This window comes from Microcaecilia unicolor, chromosome 9 (assembly GCF_901765095.1).
Source record: "Microcaecilia unicolor chromosome 9, aMicUni1.1, whole genome shotgun sequence".
Lineage (NCBI taxonomy): Eukaryota > Metazoa > Chordata > Amphibia > Gymnophiona > Siphonopidae > Microcaecilia > Microcaecilia unicolor.
Genome location: NC_044039.1, coordinates 44905578 through 44924232, shown reverse-complemented (window position 1 = coordinate 44924232; position 18655 = coordinate 44905578). Strand labels below are relative to the sequence as shown.

Here is an 18655-nt window from a genome sequence, read left to right as displayed (position 1 = left end):
AGAGGTGGGGGTACTTGCTCCACCTGGCCTACTTAATATCATTGTAATTTACAGAAAAAAGAGAAATTTCCACTTCTCATCGTTTGTACATTAATTCTTAGATATTAGATACTTAGCAGCACTGAAACTGCTTGGTTCAGGCCTTCATAAGTACAAAGTACACCTCCACCAACACTACCCCTCGTGTGTGTCTACAGGCAGCACCGGTGAGCGTTCCCCGGAAGTCCTATGAGGGTTGGATTCGTCCCAGGAGGTTGGACTGAAAGCATGGCATCCCCCCTCCCCATTCCGAGAGGGAAGCCCTGATGTTTCGTTTCGAAAGGGTGTAGAGGTGCACTGCCTCAATTGTTTCTTGTCCAGGTGAGGGCGATTTTGTTCTTGTCCCCTTCCCCTCTTCTGTCCACTGATCGATTTGGCACTTCAGACACAAACGGGGAGTGCCCTTGCGGGCCGGCCAGTCCGGTGTTCAGGCAAAGCGGTTTCTCCCTACCTATTTGGGTTTTCTTGGGTGGGCTCCCTCCACCAAGGGTCCACCATCTTTGGCGAGGCTGAGGTGCCCGGCAGTCTCTGCACAGGTGACCGAGTTCGTGGGGGGGCCATGAGAAGGGTATCGGCCGAGCTCCATGTGCCCCCTCCTCTCGCGCGTCCCGGTGAAAAGTGTTCCTCCGGCTTCTGGTGGCATGTCTCTCTGCGTGAAGTTCTGTTGGGTGAACCTCGTGTGCCTTCTCGTTCCTGCCAGCTGCGTTGAGGCCCTTCCCTTCCACAGCGGAGGCGGAGCCCCCGCCGGACCGGCTCGCCTTCTGGGGCGCATCCGGTTCTGCGATGCCGTGGCTACCTGGTTGATCCTGCCAGTAGCATATGCTTGTCTCAAAGATTAAGCCATTCACGTGTAAGTACACACGGCCGGTACAGTGAAACTGTGATTGGCTCATTAAATATATGCAGGAGTCGCTTAGGAGTGTAGTACCATTGGTAAAACACCTTATATCCATTTTCCATAAGATTAGCAGATACTGGTACCTTGAAAAGATATTTAAAGCATTTCTCCCACTGGATAAATTCATAACAGCTTCCCATTTTTGTATATAACATAAAGCAAGAGCCTCGGATACCAATAAGGCGTTATATAGTCTTGAGGTTTAACCCAGCCCACTTCCCCCTCTCATAGCTCGTTCCAAGCACCAGCTGCAGCTCACCCAAAGCCTGTCTATATAGATAATCTCTTAGTTGTTGGTATCTGAACTCATGATGGGAGCCCATATTCTCCCTGCAGGTCCAAGAATGGCACAGATTCCCCCTTGTCCCAAATCTGACGGCCTGTAAATTCCATGTTGTTCCCATTGGCGGTGAAACGAGTCCATCCGGGGGTCACGTGATGCCTGCTACCTAAGCAGCAGCAAGACAAAGAGGCTCCGCACCCTACCCGCTAATATCAGCAATTTGCGCAAAACTGGATAGCTCTGACCAGAAAGAAAGTGTTGGGGAATAAGGCAGGATCCACTAGGAGTCTGCAACAGGGTGGATAACCAAGGTATGCCCTCAAAAGCACAAAAAAAGCCGTCGAATATCCCGAAGAGCAGCGTCCCTAAAATGGCGGACTCACAACACCAGCCACCAGCAACCTTAACGCTCCTGCCAGAATGGACCCAGGAGATCTCTCGATCGGTATCCGCTGCCCTGGCAGATAAACTGAACAAGCTACAGTCGGCGGTCGACGAAATAAATGAAAAATTCGACTCGCACGCGGCTCGCATCAGCGAGGTGGAACAGCGAATCTCCGCGCGGGAGGACGAGGCGCGGAGTACCGCTGTGCAGATGGCTGCTTTGCAAAAGGAGATGGAAGTCATGCGAGAGCGGGTGGAGGAGCAGGAAAACCGCTCTCGTAGAAATAACTTACGGGTCATAGGCTTACCAGAGGCGGTAAAAGATCAGAGCCTTTATGAATTTTTCGCCAAATGGCTTCCAGAGCGGTTGGGGCTGGATGTCCAGGGAGGCCCCTACTGCTGCGACAGGGCGCATCGAGTTGGACCGAGGGGGGAGAATACCACCAGAACCCGCACAGCAATAGCGCATTATACGAGCTGGCAGGCGAAAGAACGCATCTTGAAAGCGTCCAGAACAAGAGAAGCACTCGAGTATGAAGGGCACAGACTGCTACTGTTTAATGACTACTCTGCCAGAGTGGCGCTCTTGCGGAAGGCCATGGCGCCCACGTGCTCCGCGCTTTACAAGCGAGGGGTAAAATTCGCCTTGCAATACCCGGCTAAACTACGAATCTGGCATGAGGGCAAGGTCCTGGTACTATCGGAGGTGGCAGAGGCGCAGGCTTTCCTGGAGACATACAATCAAGCAAGAAATCGGGCCCAACACGAGCCGGAACAGAGAGTGGAAGGGATATGAGAGAGCGGGAGAGGAGATCATTGAATTCAACTGTGAGAATCGAGGAGCTGGAGCTGAATGGTGGAACATTACCCAGATTTAAACGTGAGAAGATAAAACTGAGCTTCTATTTCTTAATTAATAACTAATGAAAGTAGACGGAGTGGCAGAAGTGGATGCTCACAGGGAGTACCTATGACTCAATGATCGTGATATTATAAGAGCGCAGGGGCAGAGACTAGTGGGCGCTACTGTGCTGCTCCGTCAGGACACTGTGGATTTGGAACTGAAGGGTAAAGCATTATTTTACTGTCCTATGCTTGAGAGTTTGGAACAGAGGAAGTCAGTGGGCAGACAGTATGGGACAGAGAAGATCTGTCAGCAAAACACATGTGCTGGTTAATAATATGTATATGTTGTTTAAATAATAACTGTTGAAAGTAGATGGAGAAGCAAAAATAGTTGCATAAAGAAAGTTCCTAGGTATTAATGTTTACAATATTTAGTTTTGCATCCATATTAGGATAACAGGGAGAGGCGGGGGGGTGGGGTATATGTCCTCTTTGGGCTGTATTGGGTAGGTGAAGGATGAGGACAAATAATAAGGGGGAAGGGAAAGTGGAGGGGTGGGAGGGACAAGGGAGGAGGAGGGGGGATGGGGAATTGTATGGCAGTAAGGGTATGAATGTATTGGATGTGTGGGGGGGTGGGAGGGTGGGGGGTTGGAGAAGGACTTTGATCATTGAGAACGGGAGGCACATGGGTCACCAGGGATATGTGGGGAGTAAGGTGAATAAACTGTGGAGGCAGCAGAGGTGTAGGAAACCCATGAGGGAGGTTGGCACACACAGATTAAGACCTTGCGGGCTCTGCTGGGAGGCTGGCAAGGTATGTCACATAGTGAATCAGATTATTAGGCACCTGTGTCGGGGGTATGGGTAGTCTGAAAATTATAACACTTAATGTGGATGGCTTGCATTCCCCCATCAAGCGAACTAAAATTCTTTCTTGGTTAAAAAAAGAAAAGGCCGACACTGCCTACCTCCAAGAAACCCACCTTACAGCCCCAGAACATCAAAAGCTAAAGAGGGGATGGGTTGGAGAGATTGGATACTCAGCATACAACTCCAGACAGAGGGGGGTGGCTATCTTAATACACAAACAAATACCATTTCACTGTCATAAGGTGATTCAGGACAAGGAGGGGAGATATGTACTGGTTATGGGAGAACTATGGGGACAACAACTTCTTTTTTGTAATATATATGGGCCCAATGTATACTCCCATAAATTTTTCTCTGACCTTGTGGCAAGAGTAACAACTTATTCTGGCTATCAGATTGTAATGGGAGGGGATTTTAATATAGTAGCTGACCCCACTAATGATTGTAAACCTACAAAACCCAGGGTGAGGAATTGGGAGGATAGGGGAATCCCCTTTGTGGCATCTCAACTGGGGTTGGAGGATATATGGCGACTTCTGCACCCTCAAGATGGGGAGTATACATTTTATTCGCACCCACATAAGGTATATTCTAGACTAGACTATTTGCTGGTGGCACCTTCTTTAGTCCCGAAAATTGTGAAAGCAGAAATAGTGGATAGTGTACTTAGCGACCATTTGGCGGTTGAGGTGGCGGTTTCCTTTGCTGCGGAGCCGGGCGAGAGGATGTGGCGGCTTTCCCCCTATCTTTACCAGGACAGGGAGTTCAGAGATTTTTTGCGACTTAAATGGTTGGACTACCAGGCACATAATAACACGCCAGACGTTAATGCCAGCACGTACTGGGAGGCATCTAAAGCAGTTATGAGGGGCCATATTATTGCATATGTAGCGGGGAAAAAGAGACAGAGGGAGGCAGACTTATTGCGGCTTTCCCAGGAGTATCATAACATAAGGAGGGCACATATACGGAATATAAATGACTCACACAAAGCGCAGTTAGCCCAACTTAAAAAACAGATTGATGAAATTTTGCATAAGAGAGCCGAGAGGGATATATATTACCAGCGTTTCAAACTGTTTAAGTGGGGCAATAAGGCTGGAAAGCTGCTAGCGAACTTGGTGAGGCCCCCACGAAAGCGGCAATTAATCTCCACCATTAAGAATGCTCGGGGGGAAGTATTTACCGCTGAACCCCAGATTATGCAGCAATTTGTTCAATACTATAGTTCCCTCTATAGGGAGCGGGATTATGATGCAACCCAACATGCAGAGTTTTTTCGGGGGCTACAGATACCACAATTGACAGGGGACCAAGTGAGTTCCCTGAATGAGCCCATAACAGAGAGAGAGATACGGCTGGGTATAAAAACGCTAAAACTCACTAAAGCGCCAGGCCCGGATGGGTTTGGTCCCGAATACTACCGAATATTAAGTGACTTAGTAGCACCCCCACTGGAGGCCTGGTTTAATGGGATTGTGGGGGAGGGATTAGCTATACAACAGAATGTGGCCCATATAGTGTTACTGCCAAAACCCGGTAAAGATCTGGAACAGGTGGGCTCATATCGTCCAATATCTTTGTTAAACCAAGATGTTAAAATCCTGGCAGCTATATTGGCAAGGCGCCTTAACCAGGTATTGCATACGCTGATTCACGAAGATCAGGTAGGCTTCGTGCCGGGCCGCCATGGTTCTATGAACATCATACGAGCATTAATGGCCATCCACAAGTTTCGGGGAGAAGGGGGGCTAGAAGTTATAGTCGGGCTTGACATGGAAAAAGCCTTTGATAGTATATCTTGGCCTTATCTGTTTGAAACTTTGGGCCGCTTTGGAATATCGGGTCCAGTAGTATCTTGGATTGGAGCCCTATATAGTAGCCCTCTGGCCCGCTTGATGGTTAATGGGAAGCTCACTGAAAGGTTTTCTCTGGGCAGGGGTACAAGGCAGGGATGCCCTCTTTCCCCGCTCCTCTTTCTGCTGGCAATTGAGCCACTGGCCATTAAGATCCGTAGTGCGGCACAGATAAGGGGACTCCGAGTACGAAATAAGGAGTTCCGGCTGAATTTATTTGCTGATGATATACTTTTGTATTTGGAGAACGGCCCCAGAGACCTGCCTAGAGCCCTGGAGCTAATAAGAGAGTTTGGAGATTTGTCAGGGTTAAGAGTGAATTGTGCTAAATCGGAGCTACTCTCATTGTCGGGAATAGGGGGAGACCCTGGGATGGAGGGGTTACCAATAACACCAGCTAAAGGAGTGATGAGATACCTGGGGGTCTTCCTTAGCACAGATACAAAGCTTTTCTATAAAAAAAATGTGGTTGACCAAATTGAAAATATTAAGCGACTCTGTGACAAATGGAGAGACCTGCCACTCTCGTTGACAGGTAGAATAGCATTGGTAAAAATGATCCTTCTGCCAAAAATCCTCTATCCCTTGCAAGCAGCCCCTATATGGGTGTTAAGAAAAGAAGAACGATTGTTTCGGTCCATCATCAGGAGTTTTATCTGGAGAGGAAAAGGGGCCAGGATAAGTTATGTTAAACTATCTTTAAAAAAGGAGAGAGGGGGATTAGGCCTCCCAGATCTTCGAATGTATAATGTAGCAGCGCTGATGCGCTTCATCTATGAAGGGATAATAGATCAGCAGCGGTACTTGCCAGAGGGGGGGATGGAATCTTGGAGTAGGCCTTGGTCATTTATCAATCTGATACATGGGTCCCCTAGCGGGGATATTAATATTGCTAGTAGAAGGGAGCTAATAGGGCCTATGCGGAGAGCTTGGGGGTGGTGGAGACGTCAGCAAAAGAAGACACCGGAAGCTTCACCCTTTGTGAGTCTAGTGGGTAATGAAGCGTTCCCACCGGGAATGGGCAGAACGGCGTTTACTACCTGGAGGGATAATGGGTGTAGGATACTGGGGCAACTGTTGGAAACTGACACTGATACCTTTCACACATTTGATAGGGTAAAGGAACAATGGGACTTGACAAATAAAAATCTGTTACAATATCTTCAAATTAGGCACTACTGGTCCTCTCTAAGAACGAAACATGGGGAAGCGTGGACATGGGGACCATTAGATAGAATTCTTCTTAAAATCCCATATCAATGTAATGGGCTATCGACCTGGTATAAAGTGCTGAATGAAAACAGGCGGGAAGAGGAAATGAGGAAACTGATGGCCAAGTGGAATGGGGAATTAGGCACTAGCTACACAGAACCAACATTTCAGAAGCTGTTTGTGACACTTTATGAAATGGTTAAGATAGCGGAGCTGCAGGAAACGCAGTATAAGATTTTGCATAGAGCATTTATATCTAGGGCAAAAGGGAAACAGTTGGGACTCTGGGCAGATGAATGCTGTATCAAATGCCATGGGGCGGGGGGGACGCTGCTGCACTCCTTTTTAGAATGCCCGGCCCTGGCACTGTGGAATGAGGCCCTGCAGGTGCTTGATAGTGTTGTGCAAAGGACCCTGGAATGGGACTACGCAACTTTGCTGCTGGGAGAACAAACCCTTCTAATTCAACAGGGCCTAACACAACCATATAGAAGGCTGGTGTATGTTGTCCTTCTGTTGGTCAAGAAAACGATCTTACAGTTTTGGATTGCCGAAGAGGGGGCATTAGGAGAGGTATGGAAAGCTAAAATGAAGGAGGTTGGCACATTTGAAAGAAGACTTTACTCCAAGGCCAATAAACCAGAGACCCGGAAATATGCCATGCTGTGGGAGGAATGTTTACATGTGCTCGTTTGAAGACAGGAAGGGGGTTGGGAGAAGGAGTGTGTAGGGATGAGAGTGGGGGAGGGGGGACGGTGTGAAAGTTGAGAAGTGGACTGGTTTGCCTGTGGGAGTGCAAGGGTGTATGGCTGAAGGGGATTAATAAAATAAAATGCAATGCGGGTTGTGTTGGACACCTTGGATTGACAGGGTTGTAGATTAAAACCACAAATTGGAGCTTGTAGATTGTATATTGAGCATTACTATGTATACTTTGTGCATACAGCCTGTCATTGTATGAATAAAAATATATTTCAAAAAAAAAAAGAAACGAGTCCATCCATCCCAGAGAAAATCCCGGTGAACCAAATCACCGTTTGTAGAAAATATGTCCACCCGGGGAAGAATTTCTGCCTCACCTTACTCCAGCGCAATAATGGACAGTGTATTAACAAAGGGACCTCATGCAATAAATTTAACACTGTGGTCTTAGGCAGCCACATTATGGCCTATAAAGGTGTGGGATCCATCCTTGTCTGCTCCAGAACCACCTAGGACTTTTGAGAATGACTATCCCATTCTGCCAGGATTTGAAGATTTACTGCATGATAATAAAGAAGAAAATTTTAGTAAAACTGCACTGCCTCGTCACTCCCCCTGCCGCCCTTCCGCACCCCACAGCGCCAAATATCTTTGCTGGTGTGGGTCCCCAATCCCCGCCAGCTGAAACCTTCTTCAGCGCCAGTCTTCTGCGCCACTTCATTCCCTGTCCTGCTCTCTCTTCCTCTTCACATCCTGCACGCTCGTTTAAGTGAAACTGAGATGCTCGGTTTCACTTAAAGGAGCGTGCAGGACATGAAGAGGAAGAAAGGGCAGGGAACGTGGGGGCGCTGGAGACTGGCGCTGAAGAAGGCTTTAGCTGGTGGGGGTTGGGGAACCCTGCCAGCAAATCCAGGGGCCCAGATAAAATTGGGAGGGGGGGGCCCAGGCTCAGGCCCCTGTGGCCCCACCTAGCTACACCATTGCTGCATACTTGTCCTTCAGTTCAAGATGGAATTAGGGTGTTCATTCTTCTGACTCTGTTTATCCATGTCCTTTTGTCCTTTTTGAGTTCAGATTTCCTCATCTCCTCTACTGGAGATCCTTGATGCCTCCAGATTTAATTTATGTCTCGCTGCACCCTACGCCTGGAATAAACTTCCTGAGCCCCTACGTCTTGCCCCATCCTTGGCCACCTTTAAATCTAGACTGAAAGCCCACCTCTTTAACATTGCTATTGACTCGTAACCACTCGCCTCCACCTACCCTCCTCTCCTCCTTCCTGTACACATTAATTGATTTGATTTGCTTACTTTATTTTTGTCTATTAGATTGTAAGCTCTTTGAGCAGGGACTGTCTTTCTTCTATGTTTGTGCAGCGCTGAGTATGCCTTGTAGCGCTACAAAAATGCTAAATAGTAGTAGTAGTAGTAATGTATGTCACTGTCATGGATGCTTCTCAGCCTTACTACCTCCTCTCTGTTCTTCCACTTATTTCCTGAGGGATTCAAACTTTGCTTTGTATCATGTTGTCCATCTGGATGGAGGCAGAAACTATAACAAGGGCAGTAGCTTTGGTGACACAATGTTTCCCAGCCATGTTCCAGTTATTGGCAATTTGGTACTTTTTGAAAGAAAATAGAAATGGACTTACCAAACTCCTTACCTTTTTGTCAGCTGTCCTGACGATCAAGGAAGATAAAGACGTAGCGGAGAGATTAAATGAATTCTTTGCTTCGGTCTTCACCGAGGAAGATTTGGGTGGGATACCAGTGTCGGAAATGGTATTTCAAGTGGACGAGTCGGAGAAACTTACTGACTTCATGGTAAACCTGGAGGACGTAATGGGGCAGTTCAGCAAACTGAAGAGTAGCAAATCTCCTGGACCGGATGGTATTCATCTTAGAGTACTGATAGAACTGAAAAATGAGCTTGCGGAGCTACTGTTAGTGATGTGCAATTTATCCTTAAAATCGAGCGTGGTACCGGAAGATTGGATGGTGGCCAGTGTAACGCTGATTTTTAAAAAAGGTTCCAGAGGAGATCCGGGAAATTATAGACCGGTGAGTCTGACGTCGGTGCTGGGGAAAATGGTAGAGGCCATTATCAAAAACAAAATTACAGAGCACATCCAAGGACATGGATTACTGAGACCAAGTCAGTACGGCTTTTGTGTGGGGAAATCTTGCCTGACCAATTTACTTCAGTTCTTTGAAGGAGTAAACAAACGTGGACAAAGGGGAGCCAGTTGATATTGTGTATCTGGATTTTCAAAAGGCGTTTGACAAGGTACCTCATGAAAGGCTGCAGAGGAAATTGGAGGGTCATGTGATAGGAGGAAATGTCCTATTGTGGATTAAAAACTGGTTGAAGGATACGAAACAGAGAGTGGGGTTAAATGGGCAGTATTCACAATGGAGAAGGGTAGTTAGTGGGGTTCCTCAGGGGTCTGTGCTAGGACCGCTGCTTTTTAATATATTTATAAATGATTTAGAGATTGGAGTAACTAGCGAAGTAATTAAATTTGCTGATGACACAAAGTTATTCAAAGTCAACTCGCAACAGGATTGTGAAAAATTACAGAAGGACCTTACGAGACTGGGTGGCTAAATGGCAGATGACGTTTAATGTGAACAAGTGCAAGGTGATGCATGTGGGGAAAAAAAGAACCCGAATTATAGCTACGTCATGCAAGGTTCCACGTTAGGAGTTACGGACCAAGAAATGGATCTGGGTGTTGTCATCGATAATACACTGAAACCTTCTGCTCAGTGTGCTGCTGCGGCTAGGAAAGCGAATAGAATGTTGGGTATTATTAGGAAAGGTATGGAAAACAGGTGTGAGGATGTTATAATGCCGTTGTATTGCTCCATGGTGCGACCGCACCTTGAGTATTGTGTTCAATTCTGGTCGCCGCATCTCAAGAAAGATATAGTAGAATTGGAAAAGGTGCAGCAAAGGGCAACTAAAGTGATAGCGGGGATGGGACGACTTCCCTATGAAGAAAGACTAAGGAGGCTAGTGCTTTTCAGCTTGAGAAGAGACGGCTGAGGGGGAGACATGATAGAGGTATATAAAATAATGAGTGGAGTGGAACGGGTGGATGTGAAGCGTCTGTTCACGCTTTCCTAAAATACTAGGGGGCATGCGATGAAACTACAGTGTAGTAAATTTAAAACAAATCGGAGAAAATGTTTCTTCACCCAACGCATAATTAAAATCTGGAATTCGTTGCCGGAGAACGTGGTGAAGGCGGTTAGCTTAGCAGAGTTTAAAAAGGGGTTAGACTGTTTCCTAAAGGACAAGTCCATAAATCACTACTAAATGGACTTGGGAAAAATCCACAATTCCAGGAATAACATGTATAGAATGTTTGTACGTTTGGGAAGCTTGCCAGGTGCGCTTGGCCTGGATTGGCCGCTGTTGTGGACAGGATGCTGGGCTCGATGGACCCTTGGTCTTTTCCCAGTGTGGCATTACTTATGTACATATGTACACATTGAATCTGCAAATAGGTGGGAAAATGTGGGATACAAATGTAACAAATCCATTCCTCCACCCCCATGGCATTCACCCCAGCTTAGCTATCTGACTCCCCATCTCTTTACAATATCCCCTTGCCCAAAAGGTGAAGGTAGTCACCGTACCTCCAACCCCCATAACTTTTTTTTCTTGTGAATCCTGCCACATGGCACTCCACGAGCCCCCCCCCCCCCCCCCCCACTTCCTGCACATATTCTGAACTTGACCACTCTCATGCTCCCTCCCACTGAGTATAGCCCCTCCTAAGGCATGGACCTCCCACTCTCCCCCCCCCCCCCTCGAACACACCCATCTTCATAGGCAGTTGGTGACTCAGCTGTTTGGAGATGCTAAAGTGGGTATGGCTGTGCATGGGGCATGAGTCTATAAATATGTATCAAATTCCAAGGAATAAAGTTGCAAGAAAATTAAATAGTGTAACTTTCAATAGATATAAGTAGATCTCTTAGTCAATTGAATTAAAGTGGATTGAAAAAAGTGTTTGTAGATATGTATGCCACCATAGAGACCTTCAGACAGTCTGCCTCTCTTCTCTCATACACATCCCACTTGCCCTCAGCCAACACACCTATGTAAACAATTCAGCTGTATTAAAAGATCCCTCAAGAGGAGGTGTCTCATAATTTAGGCTCTAAAACCCTTTCTGATGTTTTAGTGTCACCTCAGTAAGGCCACCAGACAGTCCCTCCACGGCAAAACACTATACACAAACTTGGGCAAAAGCACACTCGGAACCTTACCAAACTATAACAGCACTAACTCCCAGGACACGAAGAGCTACAGCCTCATGCGTGAAAAGTCAGCACTGTAAATATTACACCAGGCCCTATAACACCAATACACCTACCAAGTTAGACCCCCCCTTCCCCCCCCAAAAAAACAAATAAGACTGCAACAAGATCTCCATACAATACTACATGCTATCAGAATACTGCACCTTGGTCACACATGAAAAATGACATAATAAATATGACACAAGGGATCAGACATCAATAAAAGATATGAAGGCAAAAAAGCTGAACCGGAAATCTCAAGAAGTCAGACTCAGAATATAGCAATACTAGAGAAATTGAAACTGAAATGCAAAATATTACAGATGCACATTTTCAAAAGCTGACACATTCCAATTAATAAATTCTGAATAAAAATACAGACGCATCAACACCTCTTTTCTTCTGCTGGTTACATCTCTCTCCTATACAGCCTAGCATCCTTCTGGCTAAGGCCACTGTTTCATTGCAGATACTATCACTCCAAGATCCCTATCCCAAATCAGCCTCTCACCGCATAGCACATATGTTTTCCTTGGATTTCTACTCCCTAACTCTGCACTTCTTTGCATTGAATTTTAATTGCCAAACAGATTCTTCTAACTTCTGCATATCTTTTTTCATGTTTTCCACTCACTCCGGGGTGACCACTTTGCTACAAATTTGATATCCTTTGCAAAAAAGCAGACCTTACCTTCTAAACCTTCAGCAATGTCGCTCACAAATATATTGAACAGAATCAGCCCCAGCACTGATCCTTGAAGCTCTCCACTACTCATCTTTCCTTCCTTGGAGTGAATTCCATTAACTGCCACCCTCTGCCATCTGTCAATCCAGTTCTCCACTTTGGGTCCTAACTTCAGCCTGTCAAGTTTATTCAAGAGCCTCCTATGAGTAACCATGTCAAAGGCTTTGCTGAAATCTAAGTAGGTTACATCTAGTGCACATCCTTGATCCAGTTCTCTGGTCACCCAGTCAAAGAATTCAATCAGATTCATTTGGCATGATTTACCTTTGGTAAAACCATGTTGTCTCAGATCTTGTTACCTGTTGTATTCCTGGAAATTCACTATCCTTTTCTTCAGCATCGCTTTCATTACTTTTCCAATAACTGGTGAGGCATACCGGCCTGTAGTTTCCAGCTGCTTCTGTCATCACTTCTGTGAAGAAGGATCAGATCTGCTCTTCTCCTATCCCAAGGAACCTCCATAGTCTCCCTCAATGTCCTGGGATGGAACCCCTCCAGTCCCATAGCTTTGTCCGCCTTCAATTTTTCAAGTTGTTCATAAACACTTTCTTCTGTGAGTGATGCCATATCCACGTCATTCTCATATGTATATTTGCCAGTCAATTGTGGTCCTTCTCCAGGATTTTCTTCTATAAACACAGAAGTATTTTTTTTAGCATGTTTGCTTGAAAGTGGTTCACAGCATCTTTCAGTCTCACATATGGGATCCCTATGCCCATCTTGCTCTCGCTTATACAGGTTAGGCTCTGGGGATAAGACAAAATATTAAGAAACTAGTAAAACATGCCCGTTTCTGGAGCAAATGAAACGGGCGCTAGCAAGGTTTTCCTCCCGAACCCCCCCCCCCCCCACCCACCCACCCACCCCTTCGGCGTTGTGAAGCCACTCACCGCCATTGCTCCGCACCTCATCAACGCACACCACCTTCATCCACTGATGCCATTGCTCCGCCCTCAACGTCATCACGTTTGACGCGAGGGCGTGACCCAGACACAGTGATTTCAGTGGCTTCACCACCACGAACCCTTCGAACCCGAAGGAAGTGCCCGCAGGAAGTGACACTGACGTCAGTGTCCTCAGAACGTTAACGGTGAGTTCTATTATATAGTATAGTTTGCCCTTCAGTGGGAGGAGGAGGTGGAGCAGCTATGATCTGGGTTAATGCCGGGGGGGGGGGGGGGGGGGAACGTGCAAGCCTTCACTGCCTCTGTTGCCTCCTGCTCTCTATGCAGCATTCTGCACATAGAGGAAAACCTGCATATCTGGGAACATGACATTTTATGGCTCATGAAAGTAATTTTTTTATGAGGGGGAAAGTCTGATTTAAGTTCTTGTCCATTTTTTAAGCAAAAAGACCATCCTGGTGAATGCTGATACTTCCTGCTACAATCTCAAGGATCTGGGTAAAGACTAGGCTATGAAATGATTGCATGTACAGTATAGTACCAATTATCTGACATAAAGGGGACAGACAGATGGATAGTTGAAAATGTTAGGTAATTTGTAACTGACGAATTTGTGCACTGCCATGGTGCAGTGATTGGGGCCGGAAGATTGGAGGGTGGCCAGTGTAACGCAGATTTTTTAGAAAGGGTTCCAGAAGTACATCAGTATTGCCATACTGGGACAGACCAAAGATCCATCAAGCCCAGCATCCTGTTTCCAACAGTGACCAATTCAGGTCACAAGTACCTGGCAAGATCCCAAAACAGTATAATACATTTTATGCTGCTTATCCTAAAAATAAGCAGTGGATTTTTCCCAAGTCCTTTAAATAATGGTCTGTGGACTTTTCTTTTAGGAAGCCATCCAAACGTTTTTTAAACCCCGCTAAGTTAACTGCTTTTACTATATTCTCTGGCAACAAATTCCAGAGTTTAATTACACGTTAAATGAAGAGATATTTTCTCCAATTCGTTTTAAATTTACTACTTTGTAACTTTATTGTGTGCCCCCTAGTCCTATTATTTTTGGAAAGAGCATGGGCGTAGACTGGGGGGGGGGCGAGGGGGGCATTGCCCCCCCAAACGACGACGACCCGCAGCGGCGAACAGGCGGCCAGCAGTAGTAAAGGCAGCAAGCAGCAGACAGGCTCAACTCCGCTTCTCTGCCCTCTCTGCATCCCGCCTTCCTCTGATGTCATTTCCTTTCGGGCGGGAAGCAGAGAGGGCAGGGAAGCGGAGTCGAGCCTATCTGCTGCTTGCTGCCTTTACTACTGCTGGCCACCCGTTCGCCGCTTCAACTTCGGTACTAGGGGCTGTTGGTAGCGGCGCTGCAGCGATTACAACAGTCTGCCTCGGAGCCTCAGCCTTCCCTGCCACACGTCCCGCCTATGCGGAACAGGAAGTTGTACCAGAGGAGGAGGGACATGTATCAGGGAAGTCCGAAGCAGACTGCTGTTATTGCTGGCTGGCTGCAGTGCCGCTACCGGCAGCGATCAATGCAAGTGAGTGAGGAGGAAGGAAAAGGGAGAGACGCTGGAACCGGGATTGGGGGGGAGGTGAGAAAAGGAGAAAAATGGAGGTACTGTTCAGCTGCACCTTTGGGAGGAGCGAGGTGATGGAACCATGTGGGTAGGGGTGAATGGTGGCAGGAGGAGGATCTACAGGATGGAGGGAGAAAGGTGCAGGTCTGCTGTGCTGGATATTTTTTTTTTGGGGGGGGGGGATGATGAACAGAGAGGAAGAGGTGATGGATTGGGGGGGGGGGGGAAGGGATTGTTAGATGTGGATTAGCTGGTAGGAGGGAAGAAGGGAGAATGGATGGTAGGAGGAAGGGAAGAGAAAAGAGAGTGTCGGGGAGACAGAGAAGCGAGATTCTGGTCATTGAGGGAGCATAGAGACAGGGACACAAAGGGACAATGCTGGACAGAGAGGGGATAAGGGCATACAGGGACAATGCTGGGAGGGAAAAAGGGATATTGGAAGATGCAGGACATAGGGTGGGTAAGAGGACAGGGGAGATGCTGGAAATGGGGCGTAAGAAAATGATGGGGGGGTGCTAGACATGTACGGGGATGGGGACAAAGAGGGGATATGCTGGACATAGGAGAAATAATGATATAATGGAGAAGCTGACATGGAAGGAGACATAGAGGGATGCTGGATTGAAGTAAGGGAAGGAGGATATGCTGGACAGAAGAGGGTGAGAGAGAATATACTGGTCAGAGGAGTGAAAATAGGGAGAGAGGGTGCTGTATAGAAGGGAAGAAATAGAAAGAGAGGGTGCTGGAAGAGGGGAGAATTAGCAAAAAAAAACCCAGGAATAACAGGATGAAGATTGGGGTGAGGGACACATTGAGGGCAGATACTGAAACTCCAGGAAGGGTAGGGACAGGGCTACTGCATAAAGAAGGCACTGCATAAAACAGAAGACACTTGGGACCAAAGCGAATAGAAAAACTAAATGATGAGACAACAAAGGTAGAAAAAAGTATTTTATTCAGAATGTATTAATTGGAATATGTCAGCTTTTGGAAATGTGCATCTGTGATATTTTGCATGTAAGTTTCAATTTTTCTGGTATTGCTGCATGCTGAGTCTGTCCTTGGAATTAGTGCTGTTATGGTTTAGTAAGAATATGAGTGTGTTTTTGCACAAGTTTGTGTATAGCGTTTTGCAGTGGAGAGATTGTGTGTTGGCCTTACTGAGGTGGCACCAAAACATCAGAAAGGGTGTAGAGCCTAAATCATGACACACTACCTCTTGAAGGATCTACATATAGCCTATGCATTTCTAAGGTCAACACTGGCATGGTATGGGAAAGGGGGTGGGGAAATACTACAGGAGAGGAAGAGGAGGTGCTGGGTAAGGAGGAAAGAAGGAAGGGAGAAAGAGCCGGCTTGATATCTCATACATATTCATTATGGTTATTCCCAAAAAAAGCCAGCTCTTTTTCTCTTCCTTCCTCCCTATTAGCATATTCATTTGCATATGTATATATGCAAATGAATATGCTAATATGCTCCGCCCCATCCTTTGCCCCCCCAAATGAAACAGTCAAACTACGCCTATGGGAAAGAGTAAACAAGTGATTCACGTCTACCAATTCCACTCCACTCATACAGACCTCTATCACATCTCCCCATCTTCTCTAAGCTGAAGAGCCCTAGCCGTTTTAGCCTTTCCTCATAGGGAAGTCATCCCATCCCCTTTATCATTTTCATCACGCTTCTCTGTACCTTTTCTAATTCCACTGTATCTTTTTTTTGAGATCCGATGACCAGAATTGAACACAATATTCAAGGTGCAGTCACACCATGGAGTGATGTAAAGGTATTACAACATTCTTGTTTTTGTTCCATTCCTAATAATACCTAGCAATGTATTTGCTTTCTTAGCCGCCGCACACTGAGCAGAGGGTTTCAACATATCAGCAATGATGATGCCTAGATCCCATTCCTGGTCAGTGACTCCTTACGTGGAACATTGCATTACGTAGCTATAATTCGGGTTCCTCTTTTCCATATGCATCACTTTGAACTTGCTCACATTAAACGTCATCTGCCATTTAGATACCCAGTCTCGTAAGATCCTCTTGTAATTTTTCACAATCTTCTTGCGATTTAACAACTTTGAATAACTGTGTCATCAGCAAATTTAATTAGCTGACTAGTTACTCCCATATCTAGATCATTTATAAATATGTTAAAAAGCAGCAGTCAGGTGTCAACTATTTTGAAGGAAATTCATTGTTGAATAGGTTAAAACTTAGGGCCCTGTTTACTAAGGCGCATTAGTGCACGCGATAACTGTTCAGGCACCTATAGGGATATTGTAAGTGCGTACACCGTTAACATGCATCAAAAATTCCAGTGCGCCTATAACGCGGCTTAGTGATCAGGGAAATTAGACCGGTGAGCCTGACGTCTGTGCCGAGCAAAATGGTAGAGACTAATGTAAAAAAAACAAATTTGCAGAGCATATTCAAAAGCATGGATTAATGAGACAAAGCCAACATGCATTTAGTGAAGGGAAATTTTGCCTCACAAATGTATTACATTTCTTTGAAGGGGTGAACAAATATGTGGATAAAGGTGAGCCAGTCGATATTGTGTATCTGAATTTTCAGAAGGCGTTTCACAAAGTACCTCATGAAAGACTCCAGAGGAAATTGGAGAGTCATGGGATAGGAGGTAGTATTCTATTGTGGATTAAAAACTGGTTATAGAAAACAGAGAGTAGGGATAAATGGTCAGTATTCTCAATGGAGAAGGGTAAATAGTGGGGGTTCCGTAGGGGTCTGTGTTGGGACCTCTGCTTGTTAATGATCTAGATATGGGAATAACTAGTGAGTAATTAAATTTGCCGACTACACAAAGTTTTTCGAAGTTGTTAAATCGCAAGAGGATTGTGAAAAAAGACAACCTTACGAGACTGGACATCCAAATGGTAGTTCATGTTTAATGTAAGTGCAAGTGATGCATTTGGGAAAGAGAAACCCGAACTATAGCTACATGATGCAAGGTTCCATGTTAGAAGTCACCGACCAGGAAAAGGATCTACCCTGGAGGAAAGGAGAAACGGGGGTGATATGATACAGACGTTCAAATATTTGAAAGGTATTAATCCGCAAACTAACCTTTTCTGGAGATGGGAAGGCGGTAGAACTAGAGGACAATGAAATGAGATTGAAGGGGGGCAGACAAGAAAAATGTCAGGAAGTATTTTTTCACGGAGAGAGTGGTGGATGCTTGGAATGCCCTCCCACGGGAGGTGGTGGAGATGAAAACAGTAACGGAATTCAAAAATGCGTGGGATAAACATAAAGGAATGGATCCTCAGAAACTTAGCGGAGATTGGGTGGCAGAGCCGGTGGGGGGGGGGGGGGGGGGGGGAGGCGGTGCTGGTGGTTGCGAGGCGGGGCTAGTGCTGGGCAGACTTCTACGGTCTGTGCTGTGAAAATGGCAGAAACTAATTAAGGTCAGGTATACACAAAAAAATAGCACATATGAGTTATCTTGTTGGGCAGACTGGATGGACAGTGCAGGTCTTTCTCTTCCGTCATCTACTATGTTACTATGGTACTTTGAAAGTGTGCTGTGGCGGCAAAGAAAGCAAATAGAATGTTAGGTATTATTAGGAAAGGAATGGAAAACAAAAACAAGAATGTTATAATGCTTTTGTATCAGTCCATAGTGCGACCGCACCTTGAATACTGTGTGCAATTCTGGTCATCTCATATCAAAAAAGATATAGTGGAATTAGAAAAGGTACAGAGAAGGGCAACGAAAATGATAAAGGGAATGGAATAACTTCCCTATGAGGAAAGGCTGAAACGGCTTAGGCTTTTCAGCTTGGAGAAAAGATATGATAGAGGTATATAAAATATTGTGTGGAGTGGAATGGGTAGACGTAAATTGCTTGTTTACTGTTTCCAAAAATACTAGGACTAGAGGGCACGCGATGAAGCTACAAAGTAGTAAATTTAAAATGAATCGTAGAAAATATTTCTTCACTCAATTTGTAATTAAACTCTGTAATTTGTTGCCAGAGAATGTGGTAA

The 18655-nt window shown here is 45.8% G+C and overlaps 1 protein-coding gene across 1 annotated transcript in view; it reads left to right on the top strand.

Moving 5' to 3' along the window:
• The window catches only part of WNK1 (WNK lysine deficient protein kinase 1), a 515889-nt gene that overhangs the window by 168222 nt on the left and 329012 nt on the right, over positions 1-18655 (top strand).